General features: G+C 42.0%; 1 pseudogene; it reads left to right on the top strand.

Annotated features, from left to right (window-relative positions):
• The first annotated feature begins 295 nt into the window (after window positions 1-295).
• LOC144938199 (PTB domain-containing engulfment adapter protein 1-like) lies at window positions 296-20,866 on the top strand (annotated as a pseudogene).
• Window positions 20,867-22,094: the final 1,228 nt, after the last annotated feature.

A 22,094-nucleotide genomic window follows, 5' to 3' on the forward strand; every position in this document is an offset into this window, starting at 1 on the left:
TTCTGCCTTATTTACACGGAATAATCCCATGCTGAGAGCACGCACGGCACACTGACATAAACAGGCTTCCTTGGGATGCGAGTAGCATCCCACAAATTACAATGAAAAGAGTGCGTGGGCTTGATGGGGCATTGGGTGTGTGGTGTGTGGTCAGCTGATTGACATTCAGTCCTTTTTATGAAATGACTCACTTAAAATAATGGTGAAATAATAGCCTTTTGTTCTGCAGGTGGGAGAGGCTACATTATCAAAGCAGACGAAAGAAGAGGATGCTTTGAAGAAAAAATATTCCACAATGAGTCACATTTACCAAGTGAATAAAGGTGCCATATTTGATGTTATCTATTTGTATTACGTGTTCATGTATTATTTACTCGTGAAGCGAAGTACGAACAATGCTATATCAAACCAATTCTTCCATTTACTTTCATTTCCCTAAACAAAATGAATTCGGTTATGCACGTTTTTTTTTTCTTCTGAAAGGGTTGTTTGCTTCTCATTATCTACTAATAGAGAGACTTTTGTACGCCAATTCCAAAAGGTTCACATGTAAACGTTGATCAAATGTCCCGGGCATTAACAGATCCCGGATCCAACCAAAGTGTTTACTTGCTTAAAACAAATGTTGCTGGATAATATTGAACTGAAGAGCCAACAGTAGGCTGATATACTAAAACATGATACGGTGTATTTGTATGTGGAGATACCTAAACGATTTATACATTTGTGCATTTACCCATAATGAGCCACAGCTGATGCATGAGTTTAGATATCTAGACACTCAATCGATGCATCTGTTATTTCTCTCTGCTCTGAAGGGTCAGATTGTCAGTCTCCTATACACTACAATATATGTGTGTCGCAAGGCAGTGTTTATGATGAATGTGGTGAGTTTAATTTCATTGTCATTTATTGAAAGATGATCCACGGCACGGGTGAGTTTGACAAACGCATTTAACATGGGCATTAAAAAACTAATTCTTCTTAATTGCATTCCAATTGTGCTTTCCATATCAAGGCATGAGAAGAGTTCCGTACGGAACTCTCAACACAGTGCATCAACCCTGTTCAAAAGTTTATTTTGTCAAGGGAGACCCGAGTCAAAATAATACACGATAACAGCAGACAGTGCAAAAAAATAATAATTACAGAGTTCATCATTGTACACATCAAATGTCATGAAAATCAAACGGATTGGTCAAAATGCAGATGTAAACATCACAACAGCAAACGTCATAGCATAACACAGGTCCTCGTTAATGAAATTAACAATATCCTCGCCTCTGTTGAAATTATTTTAATAAGGATAATGACTGTTAACTGCATGAAACCGAACCAGCTGATTATGCTCTGTGAAATTATTTTATGAGAACTCGATGTTATCAAATAATGCTTTAAAAGCATCCCAACGGAAGACATTAATGGCATTTTTTTCTTTAAATGCGTATCTCAAACTCACGGAAATGGCATTATTGGTAAGGCTCACCAACCTTCCATGAGGCGCTATCCCAACGCAGACTGAGATGGCTTTTCTGAGAAATTCGAAAGAAAACAAAATTTCAGCAGCACAATCTAATTTTAGTCCTTCCATTTTTTGGCTTTCGCCCCACTTTTTATTTTATTTCTGCTAATAACACAATGTCATGTTTATTCTAAGGGTGCCTCAAGGGTAATGCTTTGAATGTCAGGCAGTCTGGAAGAGGAAGTGGGTGACATTTGCTCTCGACATCTATGGCCATCACCCTGCAGACACTGTCAAAATCTCCACCCTTCCTATCGACACTCAGCAAGCAACAAGGAGCAACAGTGGCTGATTATAGGAAGAACCCAGGACGGTCATTTCCATTTATAACAATTAAAAGTATGCATTTTCTCATATTTTATCCCAAGTGCGCTATTCGTGCCACGTTATTGGATACAGAATCAATTTATGAAATCTCATAAAGCAGTGCAACCCGTCATGGTAGAGAATTGTCCATGGAAGTAGATAGCACAGAGGCACCTCTGAAAGCCTTCAATTGACCTTTCCTCCGCGCAGTACAGAGCAGCACCTTCCCACACGCTCTGCAACTAAGATGGCTGTTAATCACGTGACAGTAAAATTGGCTTTTTTATTCAAAGAGATGGAATGGACAGTCAAATTAAGTGCAGTCAGATTTATTGTGGTGGGTTTTTCATGCAGTCATTGGGGACCAAGCTGATACTATAAACTCACACAATTAGAGAAGTCAGCTTTATCAAAGCCATGATTCAAACCCAGAATCAGTCTGGATTCAAACCCAGAATCACCCTGGATTCAAACCCAGAATCATGCTGGATTCAAACCCAGAATAAGCATGGATTAAAACCCAGAATTAGCCTGGATTCAAACCCAGAATCTGCCTGGATTAAAACCCAAAATCAGCCTGGATTCAAACCAAAAATCTGCCTGGATTCAAACAAAAAATCAGCCTGGATTCAAACCCAGAATCAGCCTGGATTCAAACCAAAAATCTGCCTGGATTCAAACCAAAAATCAGCATGGATTCAAACCAAAAATCAGCATAGATTCAAACCCAGAATCAGCCTGGATTCAAACAAAAAATCAGCCTGGATTCAAACCCAGAATCAGCATGGATTTAAACCTAGAATAAGCATGGATTCAAACAAAAAATCTGCCTGGATTCAAACAAAAATCTGCCTGGATTCAAACCCAGAATCAGCCTGGATTCAAACCCAGAATCAGCCTGGATTCAAACCAAAAATCAGCCTGGATTCAAACCCAGCTAAGCGCTCTGACATCTTAATGCACCTGACCATCTCCATAATAAGTTAATAAATATTATAAATATTTGCCAATGCCAACAGGTCATTGGACAATTTTGGAATGCAGATGCAGTAACTGGTTTCGTGTGTGCTCATGTCATTCATTCTGAGGTGTGTAGCCTTAGAGTGCTTGCTCAGTTTTATAGATGTGAGGATTGTAATGTTGTGATAGAGAGATACAAAAAAAGGAACACGTTCATTACAGAACATACAGAGACGTAAAGAAGGGTAAGTGGAATTGGGCAGGACACGCTGCTGTCAGGGATGACGGCTGATTGTTAATAATAATGACGAGTGGCAGCCCAGGGTTGAAACGTCCACTGGGGAGATGTAGTGGCTTAAATCAGCACGGGTATAGGTGTTAGGTGGATTGTTGCATCACAGGTCATACGAGGTGGTGACAGCCTTAATCCAACAGTACATTGACCGTGGCTGATGATTCTAGTCTACTCTTGAGCATGGCAGTATTTTCAGAAGCTAAATGCCAACATTGAAGACTGCTAGCGACGAGAGGGCTTCAGGAGAGAGTGGTGTCTGATTTTGCTTTTCCTGCTTCGTTTGAGTGCAGACGACAGTGGTTTTACTATATTGTGCATAGTTTGGGTTGCATGGCCACAATCCAATAATTTCCAATAATCATTTAACGTGACAACCCTTACTAATTGGCTGTGTCGGGTGGTGGTGGGTTTAACGACACATTTATATATTTACGCGATCTAACCCCCCAAAAACCTGCATTATTATGGATTGCTGTGTTTGTGAAGCGTGTTCCTCCCTTCTCCTTATCACATGACTATACGCATAGCTTTCATTGTGGCCATTATGAACTTCCTCCAACTGATCCTATTTGCTGCATATCATGCAGAATACTGTATGCAACATGTGCGAATCGGAATAAAACATTGATTCTATGCATGCGTAATTACCGATAAACGACCCCAAGCCAATATGCAGCCTAGCGGATATTTGAAAATAAACAAAGGTCTCCGATTGGTAGAACGAGGCCTCCACGGTGATTGGTCGGGAGGCAGACTTTTAAAGGGATTGAAAGAATAATGTTTTAATGAGATCAATCGTAAAACAGAGTATCCGTTAGAGGGGAATGACATGGATTGGCTAAGGAAAAAAAACAAGGAAAAGAAGGTTCGAGAAAGGGGGCTAAGGAATACAAAATAGGAGAGAGCACGAGGATTGTGGACGTTTGGAGGAAGTTACAAACTCAAAGACAAAGCACGAAGCCGCGGGTCCCGTATTGTGGCGTGTTCAAATAAAAAGTGGCTCTTAATATTTCGTCGTCAGAGTCGTTACACATGTATTGCGAGCTGGTCATCCAGAACAGACCATACAACCAGAACCGGCCCTAGACCTTTGGGGGCCCTAAGCAAAATTTGGTTGGAGGCCCCTTTGATGTATGATTTTTTTCACCCACTAGCTAGCAGTGACTCTAGGGGGCCCTCTGCTGGCCACGGGGCCCTTTGCAATTGCAAGGGTCGCTTAGTGGCTGGGCCGGCTCTGCATACAACATATACAATGTCCGATCCAAAAATACGAAGGAGACATCACAGCGATACAGTCTGTTACTCCTGGCGATTGTGAGCTTAAGGATCGATATGATTTGATGATTCGATGCATGCATCATTGTACCGCTGTATTATAAATCCTCTGGCTATGTTTTTGCACTTAAAATTTAAAGGGTTATTTAGTCACAGAATAAGTTTTGGCACATGAATAAAAATCGACCTAACCGTCTTTAATTTGAGGAAGAGTGGCCAATGTAGAAATATGTCTATGGGTGGTTTGTGTTCATCAAGCTTTAACAAGTTAGTAAATGCATTTTACAACGTTGCCAACATTTGTCAAATACTCTACATTTTTACGCGCAAAAATTACCCACCAACAAACTCTTATTTTAAGAAAAATGTTTTAAGTATAATTATTGCAACAACTCTTTGGATAAATGGCCAATTTAACTTTATTTACAGCCTAATGCACAAGCAAATAACTACCCAAAGTTTCTGTCAATTCTATACTTTTAAAAGAAAATTCTGCAAATGTTTGGGACTGTCATTTTACGTAATTCTAAGATTTAAAAAAGAGCATGTAATTTTGTGTTTTTTTTGCAGTTTGCTGTGCAATGTTTTTTTGCCCAGTCAGCAAAACAGTGAAATAAAAAATTAACCCGTAAAAACAAAGTTTTTAACTATAAATCCTTTATATGCGTGGCGGCTAGAGTCCTCTCGTCCTCTGGCTTGAGATGGCTGCCACCTATGGGTCAGATGATTGTCTGCCACCATTAAGCAATTGGTAATTAAATATTTAATTTATTTTCCCTAAAAAGTGTAATATTTAGCAAATATTGTTTCACGAAAATTAATTGTCACGCACAACGAGTCTGTGTGGAAAATGTCAGCTCGATTGGATCACGGGAAGTGGGTTAAAAAACGACCGAAAGATTTGCACGGTCGTAAGCACGCAAGCAAGCAAGCAAGTGAACTTAATATTAAGGATTTAAAAAGTATCAACCTCTCAAGCCCCTCTCCGATGCGTTTGCAGGTGTTACTGCGTGTTGTTCAGCACGATGTCCAACATTTCGTTCCACTTGTTGGGAGCTTCTTCAATTCCTGAATTCAGGTCCTGAAAAAGCTCCCAGAACGTGGAGCAAAACGTCGGAGATCATTGCAAAGATCGCGCGGTACAACCCGAAATACATCGGAGAGCTGTAACATTGGAATTTGTTCAGTAATTCTATACCTTTTAAGGGTACTCACTAAATTCATAACAAATCCAGACGGTCTTCTTGGTTCTTTTGGTAAAGTCACGTAGAATGGAAATAATAAAGTAATAAAAATAAAACATAATAAAATAATTCTCACGACGTTTCGGCCACAACGCAAGCAGCCGTCCTCGGGTGAAGAACAGGTCTGTCGAGAAGACAGAGTCTGAATGAATAAATCGAAATCCAGACGGCTTTACAGCATGAGCCGTGAAAGATCAGGCACGCAGTAGCATTGTATAGCTGTCATTAGTTATCGAGTTTGCATGCCTGGCAATGGGTTTTGTGTTAATGGTTGCCACTTTGTGTCGCAGATAAACCATGGATTCACAGACCTGAGTTACTCACTGATGGATTCGTTTCGTACAATGTCAAGGTAGTTAAACATTTCCATCGACATATTACCTTGGTGAATTAATGTCAGGAATTCCATTATCGAAACACAAGTATAATACATTGGGTTTCGTGTATTTGTTTTGTTATACATGCCGATCACCAATGGTGCAACTGATGTTGGCCTTTTGGCAGTCTCTGGTCTAACACTGGTTGAGACTAGGCCCTAATGAAAGCTGTCTCTGGTGTAGACCAATTAGAGCATGTTTTTGTTTGCATGTTCACCACAAGGACGCGTGGTCAATGCAGACATGACTCCTTGCAAAACGGTTTCTGTTTGGTGTTTGAACATCTTAACACCTGCTTTATTTCCAGAAAGCATAATACCTATTCTTATTCCTTTATACTGGCAAGAAAGGCCCCATGTTGATGCCACTAATTTGACGGAGGGCTCTTCATGGGTATTGTCACACTTTGTTTCACCGGAAAATCCGATTCTCAAGAAACTTTTCACGAGGGTCTTGCGAAAAAAATGTTTTGCAGTAGGGGGGGGGGGGCGACATTGCAGCCCGTAATCCCAATCTGAGTGAATTTGACAGTTTATTTAATCGTCAATTTATATTTCCTACTGCCAGATGTCAAGACGCTAAGCAGGGTTGAGCTGCTAAGCTACACGGATGGGTGATTGTTTGGGAATACCAGGTATTGTAGTAAACCTGGATTGTGGCGTGGCCAAAACATACCAACACAGCAATTGGGTTGAATCCATCTGTGGGGAATTTCGAATGTTATCTCCTCCCATGCATATTTTTGCTTTTCCACCTGTCAACTCGACTTTTTTTTTCCCACAAGCCAAACACTCACGAAAGGATTTGATCAAACATCGCAATGCAGGATGCTCCTGAAACATAGTCTCAAGACAGAGTGAGGCATCCCTTCATAAATCGAACACACTTCTATTCTTACATCTTCAAGTAGATACCCGCTTGTCGATGTTTATCGAATGCCACAATTCATTGCTACGATCTAGCAGTAATTTGAATATTAAGCTTTGTTGATAGCTTTGTGTTCTTCACCAATTTCATAGCTTTGGTCAACACAAAGCAACTTCACGACCTCATTAGAACAAAACCCATTGCAAAATCATCACCGTTAGCGAAACTCCGTCATCGCTAAATGCACAACAAGAAAGTACGACACGCGCCTCACTCATATTAACTGTCTTCCATTTGTTCTTCCACAGTTCCTTGGCTGTTATGAAGTGGAAGAGCCCACAGGTCTGCCAGCTGTTGAGGGTGCAGTAAGGAAACTGAAGGTACCCTTAAGTGGCCGTAAGCATTTCTGTAGCTGTTAAAAACAAGAGGGGGTGGTGGGGGGTAGCAGTGCACCATGAAGCCAGTCACTGAACAGGTCCCAACTTTCCCCCAACTCCCAACGCCATGAACCCACACTGAGCAGCATGAGCACATTCCTGCGGAGGGAGCTGGTAGGAACGTTGGGTTGCTCGGTCAATGGCCTGCAGGGTCAACGGCGGCGTGGTGCATTCCGCAAATATGGCCGACTGTGAGGGCGGGCACAAGCCGGCGTGAGTAGGTTAAACGTTGAGTTTTATAAGGGCACCACGGGATGACCAGCCCCTCCCCACCCAGCCACTCCCCACCCTCCCCTCTCCACCCAGCCCCACCCCTCCCATTTTTGGATGCACGACGGACGGACGGACACAATAATCCCCTGTGGGCTGATGTAACCAGGAGGTTCCTACCAGTATAAAGTACATTCAAGCAACCCCATGCTCCACGCAGTTATCAGGAACCCACTGGAACAATGACTTTTGAATCATAAAAAAAATGTTGATACTCCGACTGATGCTCCTGCTGTTGTGGAGTGACTCATGCAGCCAGCTATGGCTGCAGAGTTTGGTAGTACATGTCGTTTACGTCGTTTATTGTAAAAATTCGGTCACAGTTCCTATGATCACTGTTTCATTGCTTTTATGGCTTTATTTTGGTGATTTTCGAAAAGTTTTTTGGTTTGGCCATGTTTGTTTGTTGTAGTACGGAGTTAGACTGATGGCCTTAATCTAAGTTGTCTTGTGGTTGTTGTTGTTTGACTTGAATCCCACTGGGATTTTTGCACACAGTGTTGGTGTACGGTGCTTTTTCTTAAATATTTTGCTGCGTTTTCTTGGATTTTCTGTTTGCACTTAGTCACATAGTCACTTTAAGATGTTTTCTTGTTCATGTTTTTTTTGTTTGTTGCGGTTGCACCCGATTCAAGAGCCGAATGGCTCACATGGCTATACCTAATAAATGAACTTGAACTTGATCTTGATCGGTGGTTTTTAACCTGGGGTGAACGCACCCCCTGGGGGTGCGAGATGCCCTTTCTGGGGATGCGAGACATGCCGGATTTTTTCAGAAAGACAAATTAAGTAACAGGCGCGTAAGTCCATCTAAATTTCGATTTAAAGTTTTCGTGACTGCAGGGATTCATCTTCTTGGTTCTTTCGGTAAAGTCACGTAGAAGGGAAATAATAAAATAATAAAAATAAAACATAATAAAATAATTCGCACGACGTTTCGGCCACAACGCAAGCAAATGTTGATATCATCTTCAGTGACTTTACCGAAAGAACCAAGAAGATGAATCCCTGCAGTCATGAAAGCTTTAAATCGAAATCAAATGTTGATACTCCAACTGCTTGCGTTGTGGCCAAAACGTCGTGAGAATTATTTTATAATTTTTATTTTTATTATTTTATTATTTCCCTTCTACGTGACTTTACCGAAAGAACCAAGAAGATCCATCTAAATTGTTTAATCAAACACTATGTATTTATTAACACTGTACATGTTTTAACGATTGAGAACCAAAGGGGTGTAAGGCTGCAGTAAAGTTTAAGAACCACTGCTCTAGATTGAAAACGAATTTCTTTAGAGCTGATTTTTGTGTTTAGTTTGTTGTCCTGCCCCCACACAGCTCCTATTAGTTGGCTACGTACGGTGTGAAAGTTCAACACGTAGAAGGGAAATAATAAAATAATATAAATATAAAACAATACAAATTCTCACGACGTTTCGACTGCAACACAAGCAATCATCATCAGGTGTGAAATCCACAGCAAAAAAATTTGAAAAAAGTGGCGCCACTTTTTTTCTAATTTTCAGCCACTTTTTCAAATTTTCTTGCTGTGGATTTCACACCTGATGATGATTGTTTGTGTTGCAGTCGAAACGTTGTGAGAATTTTTATTGTTTTAAATTTATAGTATTTTATTATTTCCCTTCTATGTGACTTTACCAAAAGAACCAAGCATATTAATCCCTGCAGTCACGAAAGCTTTAAATCAAAATTTATACATGACATGCATACATACGGCGGTGGTTTGACAATGGGCTGTACATTACAAGTCATTATTAAACACAAGTACAAATACAAAGATCCCCCTCATAGCCTTAACAGGCTGTTGAGGCAAGTGCTGTTAGCAAGCACATATGAAGGCTGACATGGCACGCGAGGAGGTGGGTGGCCAGCACCACGCCCAGCCACCTTTGTCTCCCCAGTGGCGATGTTTACACATAAGTATCACACTTGCGCACATGCCGGCTTTTCTTAACACAGAGGCGGTTGTTGTTTCCCCCCCCCCAAAACGTGTGAATATTCACGATATTATTGCTTGCGCGTTCGTGTGTGTCCAATTGCCTCTCCATTCAGTTCGCGAATCTCATCAAAAGGTCCGAGGGCCACAAATTACGGAAGGCGCTGCTCCAGATCTCGGTGGCAGGAGTGCGACTTCTGGACTGCAAAACGAAGGCATGGCATAGGGTCGTGAACAGTGGCGGCTCCTGCAAAATCTCTCAGGGGGGGCAAAAGTCTGGATGATTTATAAGGATAAGGTCCACCCATGCAAAGGATAAATTAACAGCTTAAGCATGTAAAGGCAACTTCACTTCTTTAATATTAATGAAAAATAAAGTGACTCTTACGATACATCTTGTTTGTTTCTATACTCACTATTAATACAATCCACTCAAGTACAAAATTAAAGTAGAATTATTGCTCTGGACGCTGCAGTTTCCTCACTTGTGCCAAACACTGATTAATAGAATTGGCCAAACCGCCCTTTTCACGACATCCCTGAAAACGTCTTGAGACTCAATAAGGCCTTCCGGAATAAGTAAAGGGCATCATTAATTTACGAGAACGGGTTATAATTAAACATATAAAAAGATGTCCTCTATTAATGTAATGAAATTATTAGAATGGTGAAAAGATTCCACTAGGTGGCGACAGATAATATTGTTGGATGCAACGTGCTTACGTATGATGACGTAAGCACGTTAGTGCGAGCCCTCCCGGAAGCCATAGAGAATGCATTGCAGTGCCCCCCGTTCGAAAAAAAACATCTTTGAATGTAAGTCTATGGGACCACTCGGGGCGATTCTCAGCCGGAGTGAAATCGCCCAAAAAGAGGCGGTACTCCACAGAACGTGACATGACGCTGATTGGACTATATCCAGAGGCACAGTGACGGCTAGCGTGACTCTGTGGTTGAATGACATTGGTGGTGCGTCGCCCAATCGCCCTAATGAAGAAACCGCCCCTAGTCGTGAGTCAGCTTCACCAGAGATGGAGTCGCTCTGGCACTGATAAATTGGCCCTGAAAGTTTCGTCAACCGCAGAATTAAAACAAATGATTGCGGTGATGAATAGATTTTCTTCAGCTTCAGCATGGCTTCCACAGCGGAGGCAATCTAGACTTGAGGCAAATTTATGTTCTGGGGAGAAAAGAGGGAAAAAACGATTTGTGGAAATTGTGCCAAAAGTCAAATGCGACTTTTCTAGATTTTTCAAAAGTGAGTAGCAAGAATACAAATTTCGATTTAAAGCTTTCGTGACTGCAGGGATTCATCTTCTTGGTTCTTTTCGGTAAAGTCCCTTCTACGTGACTTTACCGAAAGAACCAAGAAAAATACAAATGTAAAATGTCTCGTAATTTACAGTGATGCTACACTTTACTCTGCATTAAGAAGCGTGAATAGGTGCATGCTTGGAATTACATGTCTTCACATCTGCCTGCTCACCATACCTTTCTTCATTATTGACAACTTGCAGCTCAGCACACGTCAGATGCCTGCGCAGCGCGACTCACGACCTCCTCTTGCTACCAAGATCCAGGATGGTCATCGTGTCTATGCGCCGCTTCTCGGTGGCAGCCCCATCAGTCTAGAACGCCATCCCTCTGCACATTCGCAGCATCACCTCAATCGCCTCCTTCAAGAGAGACTTAAAAACTCACCTCTATAACCACGAGGTTCCGAGCGACTCTGAGCTTGGCTCCACGCCTCTGAGTTGCGGGCCGTTACGTCCGCAAATTTGCGCGCGCTATAAATTGCATTATTATTATTATTAATACTCATTAATTGGCTGAAAACATCCATATATTTATAGGACTGCAGCGCTTGGCCAATTATTGGTGCTGGCTCACTGTCTGGTCTGGCTGCCTTCAATATTGTCTGTGGATTCATCAGTGATAGTCAGATGCAATTTGCATGAACGGCGCTCCATGAAACGAAACATTATTATATCGTAATTATATTGAGAGACAAAAAAGTTGGGCCTGCACACGGCGCATCGTGGCTTAAAGGGATGATGGACGATGGTCAAGAATAATAACGGAGTGGTAAACAAGAATTTGAGCTTGTCCGAGACTACGTCAACCAAGGGCACGGAGTGATGAAATCAGCTGATATGCAAGTGCTGGGTGGATGTTTGCAATACAGGGTTCCGAGAGGTGGCAGCGGGATTGGCGATGCTTTCATCCAGCAGTAGATTGGCTCTGGCTGATGATCATAATTGAACAGAGACTAAATTGCTTAAAACGTCTTCAGATATGTTTGCTTTCTTTCATAAAAAAAAATCAACAGTAAAAAAAATCCACGCTTTATATATACCTACGCTCGGTGTACACTATGCTGAGTGCGGCCATGTGGTTGTTACGTGTGTGTTTGTCTTTTTAGGAAATTCTACATAGCTGCCCACTTGAACGAATTTCCTTCTGCGCACACCATGAGGCCGACCGTCACGTGTGCACTTTCATTTGCAAGAATGTACAATGGAAAAAGCACATGTGCTTCGCACTGGAGGGTGAAAAATGTGTACGTACTGGTCCACTTAGGCTCTATAAATACGCCACTTCTGCTTGAGCAGCCGTAACCCACAACTAATAGTATATTCACTCATGTGTACTTAACTGTGTGTGTGTGTATATAGTGTGGAGCGCAAGTGTAGCAGTTGGCGCCCTGTTCTACGAACCCGGCGACCCGAGTTTTATTCCTGCTCATGGCCAACATCAGTGACGATTATCTGAACCGGTCCTCAGCCTCAAATGAGTACCTGGTGCAGTGTGCAAACATCGCCAATAGGGAGACAAAAGCGGCTGGGCGTGGTGCTGGCCAACCACCCCCTCGTGTGCCGTGCCGGCCTTAATAGATGCACGCTAACAGCACTTGCCCCAACAGCCGAAGGCTATAGGGTGATCTTTGTCTTTATATATGTGCGATACTGGCGTACGTGGTGTAATTGTAAAGCGCACTGAATCCAGGCGTCATACTCGCAGTTGAAATAACAATGCAAGTTTCTTAAATCCTCGTTCCCATGTCCACAGTGGAACGACAGATCAATTATTGTTTACCATTGTTTACCATAGTATTAATGGTTCTTTCGGTAAAGTCACGTAAAATTGGAAATAATAAAATAATAAAATAAAACAATAAAATTATCACGAATTATTTTTTTCCGTCTACGTGACTTTACCGAAAGAACCAATAATATGAATCCCTGCGGTTACGAAAGCTTTAAATCGAAATTGTTTACCATGCTACGGCTCCACTGACTTGCAATAGTGCCGTCATCATTACTGCCATCATCACCACTCGAGGTCACGCTCGTGTCAAATAAGTTTCGTTCGTCCAAACAGGGGCCCATGTTTCATCTGCCCGTTTAAATAAAAGGACACCGGCTCTGATCGCGCTCATGTCTTTTTTTTTGGGAGGCCACAGGCAGAGAAGGTGACTGACGATCGGGCAGGCTTTCGACCTGGCTTATCTGAGCATCCTGAAGTCCCAAGGGCGTGACGTCGAGGCTCGGCAGCACTTGGCGACTTTGGTGAAACGGGTGAGATCCCAACTGCTGCTGCTGCTGCTCGTTCGCAGACAGCCTGCGTGGAAAATACGAAAGACAAAACAAGCGGTCGAAATGTCAAGCCGGGAGGGATCGATTTTATTGGACAATTGGGAAGCGAGTTTTCTTTTAGAGACGCCGCTATAGTCTACGCAGCACCGGGCACTTCACGGTAAACTTTGGAAATTGCTTCAAAACAAATCGGCTGAGGACACGTGTTGTAGAGTATAAGCTGGATATAAACATATAAGCACACCTTGTATATATATATAAAACCAATTTTGGTATAAGAAACACATCCTTATGTTATACTGGTGCGAGGGAATGCGAAGAACAACCTCTAATACAAGCACACTACAGATATAAGCACAATATCCAGCTGATATCCAGCTTCAACTGTATCATAATGAAAGTAGTTGTAAATGTTTTGTTGCATTTCACTTTTCACCATTCTAATAATTTCATTACATTAATAGAGGACATCTTTTTATATGTTTAATTATAACCCGTTCTCGTAAATTAATGATGCCCTTTACTTATTCCGGAAGGCCTTATTGAGTCTCAAGACGTTTTCAGGGATGTCGTGAAAAGGGCGGTTTGGCCAATTCTATTAATCAGTGTTTGGCACAAGTGAGGAAACTGCAGCGTCCAGAGCAATAATTCTACTTTAATTTTGTACAGCGTCATTGTACGTAGCCAACCATGGCTATTCCGAGGTGTGGGGGAAGGACAAGCAGCCAAACTCAAAAAGCAGTTCTAAACAAATCAGTTTTCAATCTAGTCGATTTAAAAGTTTCATAGCTCCAGTGGTCTAATATTGCAAGCAAGAGCGTTCCAGACGGCCGAAAGAGCGCATCTGAAAGCGCCGCGTGATGCGGTGACCGTCTTCGTTTAATGGTGAGGTCAAAGGGTGACCGGAGTTTGCGTGATGGTTTATGCGCCTTGACAAGATCAGCAAAGGTATTGTGGTCCATGTGGAGCAAGCGCTTTGTGTGTAATGAGCATCCCATAATGCGGTACATTAATTATAACCCATGCAAATGAGGGGGTAATACTAAAAGCTCTGCACAAATTAATTTTTTTTTAAGTCTATGCCGTGTTTTTGAGCTGCACCTCGTGTTGTTCCGCAGGATGTCTGACGTTTCGCCCCACGTGCTAGGAGCTTCTTCAGGAACTGAACTGAAAAACACATGAGAGACCGACATAGTTCAACCGCAAAAACCTACACATATTCCATTGTTTATACTGCAATCTCCTGAGCTCGTTGCATCCCAAGCCTACAACGCCTGTAATTTTCAGCCAGTTTCACATCCGCATCCCTAACCAGGCTTAGCTACCGAGATCTAACACGATTTGGCACATTCAAGGTGATTAGTTTGTAGTTTTCCAATGCAATTGACATTTATTCGTTATGTGCCTCTTCAGATTTCTGGGCTGGAAATGGAAAATACGGATCTGAGAACTAAGTTGGAAGAGATAATGGAGAGAGTGAATGGTCCAGACAATGACTTCTCAATGAGTGTAAGTGACAGCATTTGAATAGCACAGCTGACTTCCATTTAGTCGCCTTAATTATGCAAAGTTTGATTCTTTATTTGACATTAAGTATCTTTCTCGCTCTCTCTCTCTCTTTATGAGTCGCGTTCCGTGGGGTGCTCACAGTTTGCCCTTTAAGTTGCACTAAGCGATTGTGGCAGTTTGCATCATCGTCACGACGCAGAACTTCCAATTTCAAGTAATGAAGGACTATTCATGCAATTGTAATAAATATATATACACATATATAGGCTGATTCTAAAGTCATTGCCTGGGTATAAAGTAGCGTGTCTTCACGACGAACACTGGTACAAATTCGGAATATGCTTTATTATGTTGGGTAGATCAACAATGTCACTTCCGAGTAGCACGATTGGCTACGTACGGTGCGAAAAAAGTTCAAACATACACGCGTACATTTCACTCTTCTTCACTTCAACTATTTATTGTAATTGCAAGGCCAAGCTGAGGATCCACGACCCATTAAACTTGAGAATCCGGTTTAATAACAGATGCCTAAACCTTTTACTCGGACTCAGGTTCTCAGCCGTGCTGGTTCATTGCTCCGAACCCCAAAACACATTGCCATTGATACCAAACAAAGAAGCCATACATTTTATAATATATTAAACATTTACACGGACAAAACATTTTTTTAAGTATGCACGATATAATATTTTACAACCCTTTGTCAATCCACTGCTGGATGACGGAACCTCTCACACTGCTGTATCAGTCACGGGGATCGTTTGTATTACTTCGCCACGCTGATTCGTGTGGGTCGTTGAAGTGCTTGGCTGAGGTCCGGTTGAAATATCACTCAGCGGTGATGGTCAGCCATTGCTGGGAATCCAACTCGGGTGGACAAGAGGCTCACGGCGCAGTACACACAGCCACTAGACGCCACCACTCCAACCCATGGGTTGTAGAGAAGAAACATAATCATCAGTTGTCAAATCAAATCGCTTACCCCGAAAAGCGACAATTCATCGAATGGGGGGGGGGGGGGGAGTGATATGTGACTCAAGTAAATATACAAATTTCACAGCCCTTTGTCAAGCCATTGCTGGGTCCGACTCGGTATAAATACAGGCGATTATGAATGCATATGTGCATACCTCCGCGCGTGAGGCTGCTGGTGATTGGGTTTCCAGAGGAAAGAGAGTATGGTTTCCTTAACGATTGTTATTTCCTCAAATATGTGTGACCTTTCTAGTCCTCCTAATAGCTCCCCCTTAGTAATGCACTGTATCACACCGGGGTATTCTGAACAGTTTTGGCATTTGCTGACTTGCTACCGTGCACAAGTGCTGGGAGATAGAAACTATTTTTTAACGTTTTTATGGTTCAAATTATGATGTTAAACCATCTTTCCGCCGTGGGATGCGTACTATATGTGCACGCTCGATCTACTAGGGCCTCCGCGTGTCGTGCGGATCGTGGGGTTTTATTTGACCATACTTCACCACTTACGGTCAGCGTGGATCGGTGGAGGGGTGGAGAGCACAGACGTCAACGCACAGTGTAGTACAACGAAGAATGTGGTCGCACCGCCCTCTGCCGTGCTCCCACGTAGGCGCACAGCAGCCTAAAACAACCTGGCGTGCGTGTTAGCCAACCCTTCCAATTGCCATGTCCAGGCTCGCGTCCTGCTGAGCTTCTAAAAGCTGATGAGGTATGTTGCATTCCAGGCCAACTGGTCATAAGCATGATATATACACGTGCGTAAAGTCTTCATGCATTGTACAATACAAGCACTACTACTACTACTTGTGTGTATTTCTGTGTTGTGGTCTTTCGCCAATCAACTTTTGTACGAGGCATTCCCCACGACACATCGGTCACAGGAGTTGTTTGGTCCATACTTCACGACACTGGTCAGGACAAGATAGATGGATATAACTCGCTAATGACATTTTATCCATGGCCAGGAGTTGAACTAAGGTCACCATGAACCGCAATTTTAATAAACGTTGAGTTTAGAAATTCCGTCGAAAATGTTTTTGTACACTTTAAAAACGTTTAGTTACGATAAAAAAATGTCTGAAGGGCGAACTTTTTCAGAGGTAAAGTTCGAATCAAGGAGCGTTCACGTCGACTGTGAACTCAAACTGCTAGTGACACCTTGTGGCCTGGATGAAAATTTGAATAATCATTGGCCATGCTGGATTCCTATTTTAATAGTTAATAAAAAATATCAAATTCATATTTTTTTTTATTATATTAAATAAAACTTATCCCAAGGTTAGAGCCACAAAAGTTAAACTTATAGAGCACGGTTGGCTACGTACGGTGTGAAAGAAGTTCAACATACATACAAGTGAAAAAGGCCATAAGGGAACTGTGTTTTGTCAGAGATACCACGAGGAATGAACTCTGGGTATATTGCTTGTACCTAACTGGGCAGCTTGGCATATTTTAAATTGCCAGTAAGTAATCTCATTGCTTATTTTTTACTTGGCCTTTGATTGTGTTGTTTAGGGTCCTGCCAGCATTCATCAAAACGTGAGCCACACACCACCATTGGCTTGGATGTGGATCGGAGGTGAGTGTCAGAGAAATAGCCCACGAGCCTTTGAATAGCCACTATGCACGATACAGCCCTCAAATGCGTTTTCGAGTTGTCCCGCCTATAATTCGACACGATGTCCGACGTTTCGCTCGATTTTCATGAGCGGCGGACATCACACCGAGCAACGCAGCGGCACACAATCTGAAACTCCATCAGAGAGCTTTGCAGCACGATCGCAAAAACAACATGCCATAGGATGTAATCTGATTCTAAATGGTCGAAAGGTCTTTCTCTACGATACCGCCAGGAGTTGATTTAGCCCCACACTCGATTGAGATCTCTGAGATCCACCGATCGTGCCTCCACCCCTACTCAGCGTAGCCGCGCTCCAGGCTTCGAACCCTGGGGTGACCACGTGACTTTTGTCCCCACGGCGCCATTGGAGGTCAGGGAACTTGCAGGTGACAGGAAACTTTTTAAATCCCGGCTGAAGATCTCACCAGCTGTTTAACCCCCCCCCTACCTCTCTCTCGTTCTCTATCTGGTCTGTTGAGTCTTTCTCTCCCGGCTCTGAGATTATTGTTTATTGCGCTCCACTGCAGGGAGATTATGTTTGATTCACTGGCGAATGGATTCATACAATTTAAGTCTTTAGCATGAGACTGCAATATAGAACGTTCGGCTGACACTGCCTTATGAGTAAAACCAATCGACCCCTGTATTATCTAGGGCCCACGTTTCCAAGGTGAAAGCATAAAATTTTGTCATACAGAATTTGTGCCTACTTTCAGATTTCTATCCCTTGCAGGTCATCATTCAAATGTACGTCCATAAGTCATAATTATTTGATTTGAAGCTTCCGTGACTGCAGGAATTACTCGTTGGTTCTTTCGGTAAAGTCACGTAGAAAGAAAATGTTATTATCATGATTTTATTTATTTTCTTTCTACGTCACTTTACCGAACCAAAGAGTCGCAATTATTTATTTGTTCAGTACGTTTAACGAGATTCAGTACCTTTGTTGAAAACTCACAAAGAAGCAAACATAGTTATTTAGCCTCTATACTTGTGGATAAAAAATGAAAAATAATTTGAACCTTTTGGTAATTCCATTACTGGAGGATGGTTTGCCCATACTATATGGTCTTGGGGATTGTTTGGTCATACTTCACCACGTTGGTCAGTGCGTGTTGTTGATGGGAGGTGCCCAAGACTGGTTCAGATATTACTCGTCACTGATGTAATCCCTGGTCGGTAATCGAACTCAGAGAGACGGGTTTCACAATGCAGTGTCCTAACCACTGTGGCATCACTCCACCACGTGACCTGTATTAAAATGTAGTCGTCAACCATCGCAGCCTTTGCAAAGACATACAATGCTACATCACCTGTGTCATTGAAGATTATCACATAGGTTAATTCAATATTTGAGGGTGTGTGGTTTGGAACTAAAATAGACGACTTTCAATTATGGAGAACAATGTAATCCATTTTATTGTATTTCTTTTCAACGCAATGATCTTTTTGGATCAGATTCAGCCGGGGCGATGAGTGATCAAGCAGAAGGGTTACCCACCAATACAGATGCAAGCTTTTTGGAAATGCAGGCAAGTGACAACCACTGATATCACAGCACAATGTATAATTCAGCACACATCTAGACTCCACATGACACATTTAATAATCATTAAATAGGAGCCTTTCGGCCAAGATAAACCGTGCAAATTTAACGGCAACCACAGACCTGTGCAGACCTTGACCATTCCATCACTGTGCATTTTACGCACATTTCACATCATTCAGCTTGCCAAGCTTTCCCATGTTTATTTTCAATTCCATACTTTTGGCAGAAAATGCAATTTATAGCTTCCCCATAAAATTGAATTAATTTCATCATCATCATCATCATCACAATGAGCCACAATCCAATGGGTGGAAGGCCTCCCACTGCTATCGTCATCTCTCATGGTCTCGTTATCCAAAAATACATCTAGCTTCTGTGCACGAGCTGATTTCATTGCTCCATCTCCACGGTGAATGGGCCCCCTCTGGTGAATTCCCACCTTTGGCCACCACTTTGTCGTGAGTCTCGCCCGCCGGTTATTCTCGCTTCCATCGACTTCTGATCCCAGCGGGGCCCTCTCGGTCTCTTAGGTACCAATGCCAAGCAAGCAGCCTCTGCATAATTCTTTGTGCACGTTGCAGCTCTCTCTTTGCCAATTTCCATATTTCTTATGCAGATGTCATAGCAGGTAATAGACGCTGATTATGAACGCGAATAAAGAGGTAAATTAAAAACAAGTTTGGAGATGTTTTAAACAATGCAAATCGATGTTCCAGTATATTTAATGTCTTACATTGATTAAATTCTGTGTTATGGAGAAATTAAATTAGCATCTTCAGTTTACGAGGATATTCACTTGGAGGCATGAATCCAAGCCTATAAAACAACATCTACAACATTGTATCTACACTAATTTACAGCCCTTTGTCAATGCACTGCTAGATTAAGGTCTCCCCACGCTGTGTTAGACATGGTGATTTTTGACCGTACTTCCCCATGCTGGTGTGGCTTGGTGAAGCGGCGAGTGGGGCAAGGGGGGACAGAACTGCTTCCAGAGGTGTGGACTCGAGTCATGTGACTTGGACTCGAGTCAGACTCGAGTCATGAATTTGATGACTTGCGACTCGACTTGGACTTGCATAACAATGACTTTGTCCCACCTATGAGATGTGGACTCGAGTCATGTGACTTGGACTCGAGTCAGACTCGAGTCATGAATTTGATGACTTGCGACTCGACTTGGACTTGCATAACAATGACTTTGTCCCACCTCTGACTGCTTCAGACATGAACCCATGATAGTTGCACGGCTATGGCTGAGAATCGCGCTGAGGTTGGCGGATTCGTTGTGCTGCACTCACCATTTCGCTGCGCAAGATTACAGTCAGGTCGCACACATTGCACACGAAGTGCTTGCTACAAATGAACCACAATACTTTGATTATCTCGTCAAGGAGCATGAAGCATCACGCGAACTCCGGTCATACTCGCAACAGCTCGCCATCGTATTTTTAGGGTTTTTTCGGTAAAGTCACGTAGGTAAAAAATTAAAATGAATACAAGTAAAATAAAAATAACATAAAAATCACGACGTTTCGGAGGCAACACAAGCTTCCGTCTTCATGTGGAACCGTCACAGCACGATTGCTTGATACAGCAATTGCTTGATACAGCAATCGTGCTGTGACGGTTCCACCTGAAGACGGAAGCTTGTGTTGCCTCCGAAACGTCGTGATTTTTTTTTTATTTTACTTTTATTAATTTAATTTTTTTACCTACGTGACTTTACCGAAAAAACCTAAGAATATTAATCCTTGCAGTCACGAAAGCTTCAAATCTAGCTCGCCATCGAACAAAGACGGTCACTGTATCGTGTACTTTTATATGCGCTTCTGTGGCCGTCTGGAACGCCCCTCCTTCCGCTATTAGGAAGCCACTGGAGCTATGCACTTTTAAATCATCTGGATTGAAAACTAATTTCTTTCGAATTGATTTGTTGTGTTTAGTTGGCTACGCACGGTGCGAAAGAAGTGCAACACACATGCATGCGACGCTCGTGAAATTGTTCCTCATGTCGATGTTATTTTTGTAGGGAGTCACGCACATTAAACAAGGAGTGGATGAAGCTCTGCTCTGTGACCTGCTGGACAGCCAATGCTAATCCTGTGCCTTTGCGTGTGATTAAAATGCTGCTAGTCGCTCACAGGATTGGCAATGAACTATCAGTCAGAGTGTAAACTTGCGCTATTAACCATCGTAGTGTTTGAGCATTTTCTGTTAGTTTTCACACTACTTTGACTCGTCTAATTTAATACACTTTCAGTAAGCGCAACACTTGTGTGATCGAACTTGCTGCCTACAATCTTGTAAGTTAATTTAGACTTTTATTCAGGAGCTACTCTAGAATTGTGGGGTGTGGTAGTGTAACAGTTGGGACACTGCACAATAAGCCCTGCGAACTTGATGAATTGTCCCATTGGAAATTGATTTTTTCAATAAAATTGCGGTGAGTGTAGCGGCTCCTAGTGGTTGTATGGGTCACGTAAACTCATTAGATACAACACACACACAAATCAATATACCTCGATTATTTTGAACACGATTGAATGGATTTATGGTGAACTTCAAACTCCACGTTAATGCATAGATGCATTCATCGTTAAACACCTATTATTTAGACGTATGTAATACTCTGCAAACAAACAAAACAGTTCCTCATGTTGAAATATTGTATAATATAGCACTCTACTAGTTAAATGAGATATCCCACAATTTGATAATTTTATGTTATTTGAACTGGATTAACTTACCATATTGTTTCAGTGCAGATAAAGACAATACTATCTCACGCAGCGTTTAATAACATGAAACACAGTTTCTGAGCACCCAGATAGACATGTAAAGTCCATTTATTATATCTGTACTTGAGTTATCTTATACACACTTTATCATGGGTTATTAAACATCGGTATAATTTTGAAATCTGAGTACGGTATTAAAATTCTACATGCAGAATATAATCTCATGATCCATGCTTTAAAAAGATTGATAATGTGTTAGGGGATCTTAATTCAAATATTGCATTGTAGCATGCACCATAAATCATTGTGTGTTCGGTCAATAAACTGTTGATGTTCAAATAAGCCTTGATTTTGCGTAATTTTTTCCCCATTGAAAATCTTTCATACGAGTAAATGGCAACGTCAGGAAAATGAAATACTGTCGTAATGAGATGCATTATTAGAATCATTACGGTGCCCCAGGCAACTTTGGAAATTAAGCTATCCTGGTCTCACGAATTCTCATGTGGTTAAACGAAATACACATGGAACTTGAAGAAATACAATCTACCCACCTCTCGATTCTATCAGCATGTGTTCATTAAGGCG

This window comes from Lampetra fluviatilis, chromosome 21 (assembly GCF_964198595.1).
Source record: "Lampetra fluviatilis chromosome 21, kcLamFluv1.1, whole genome shotgun sequence".
In the NCBI taxonomy this organism is placed as follows: domain Eukaryota; kingdom Metazoa; phylum Chordata; class Hyperoartia; order Petromyzontiformes; family Petromyzontidae; genus Lampetra; species Lampetra fluviatilis.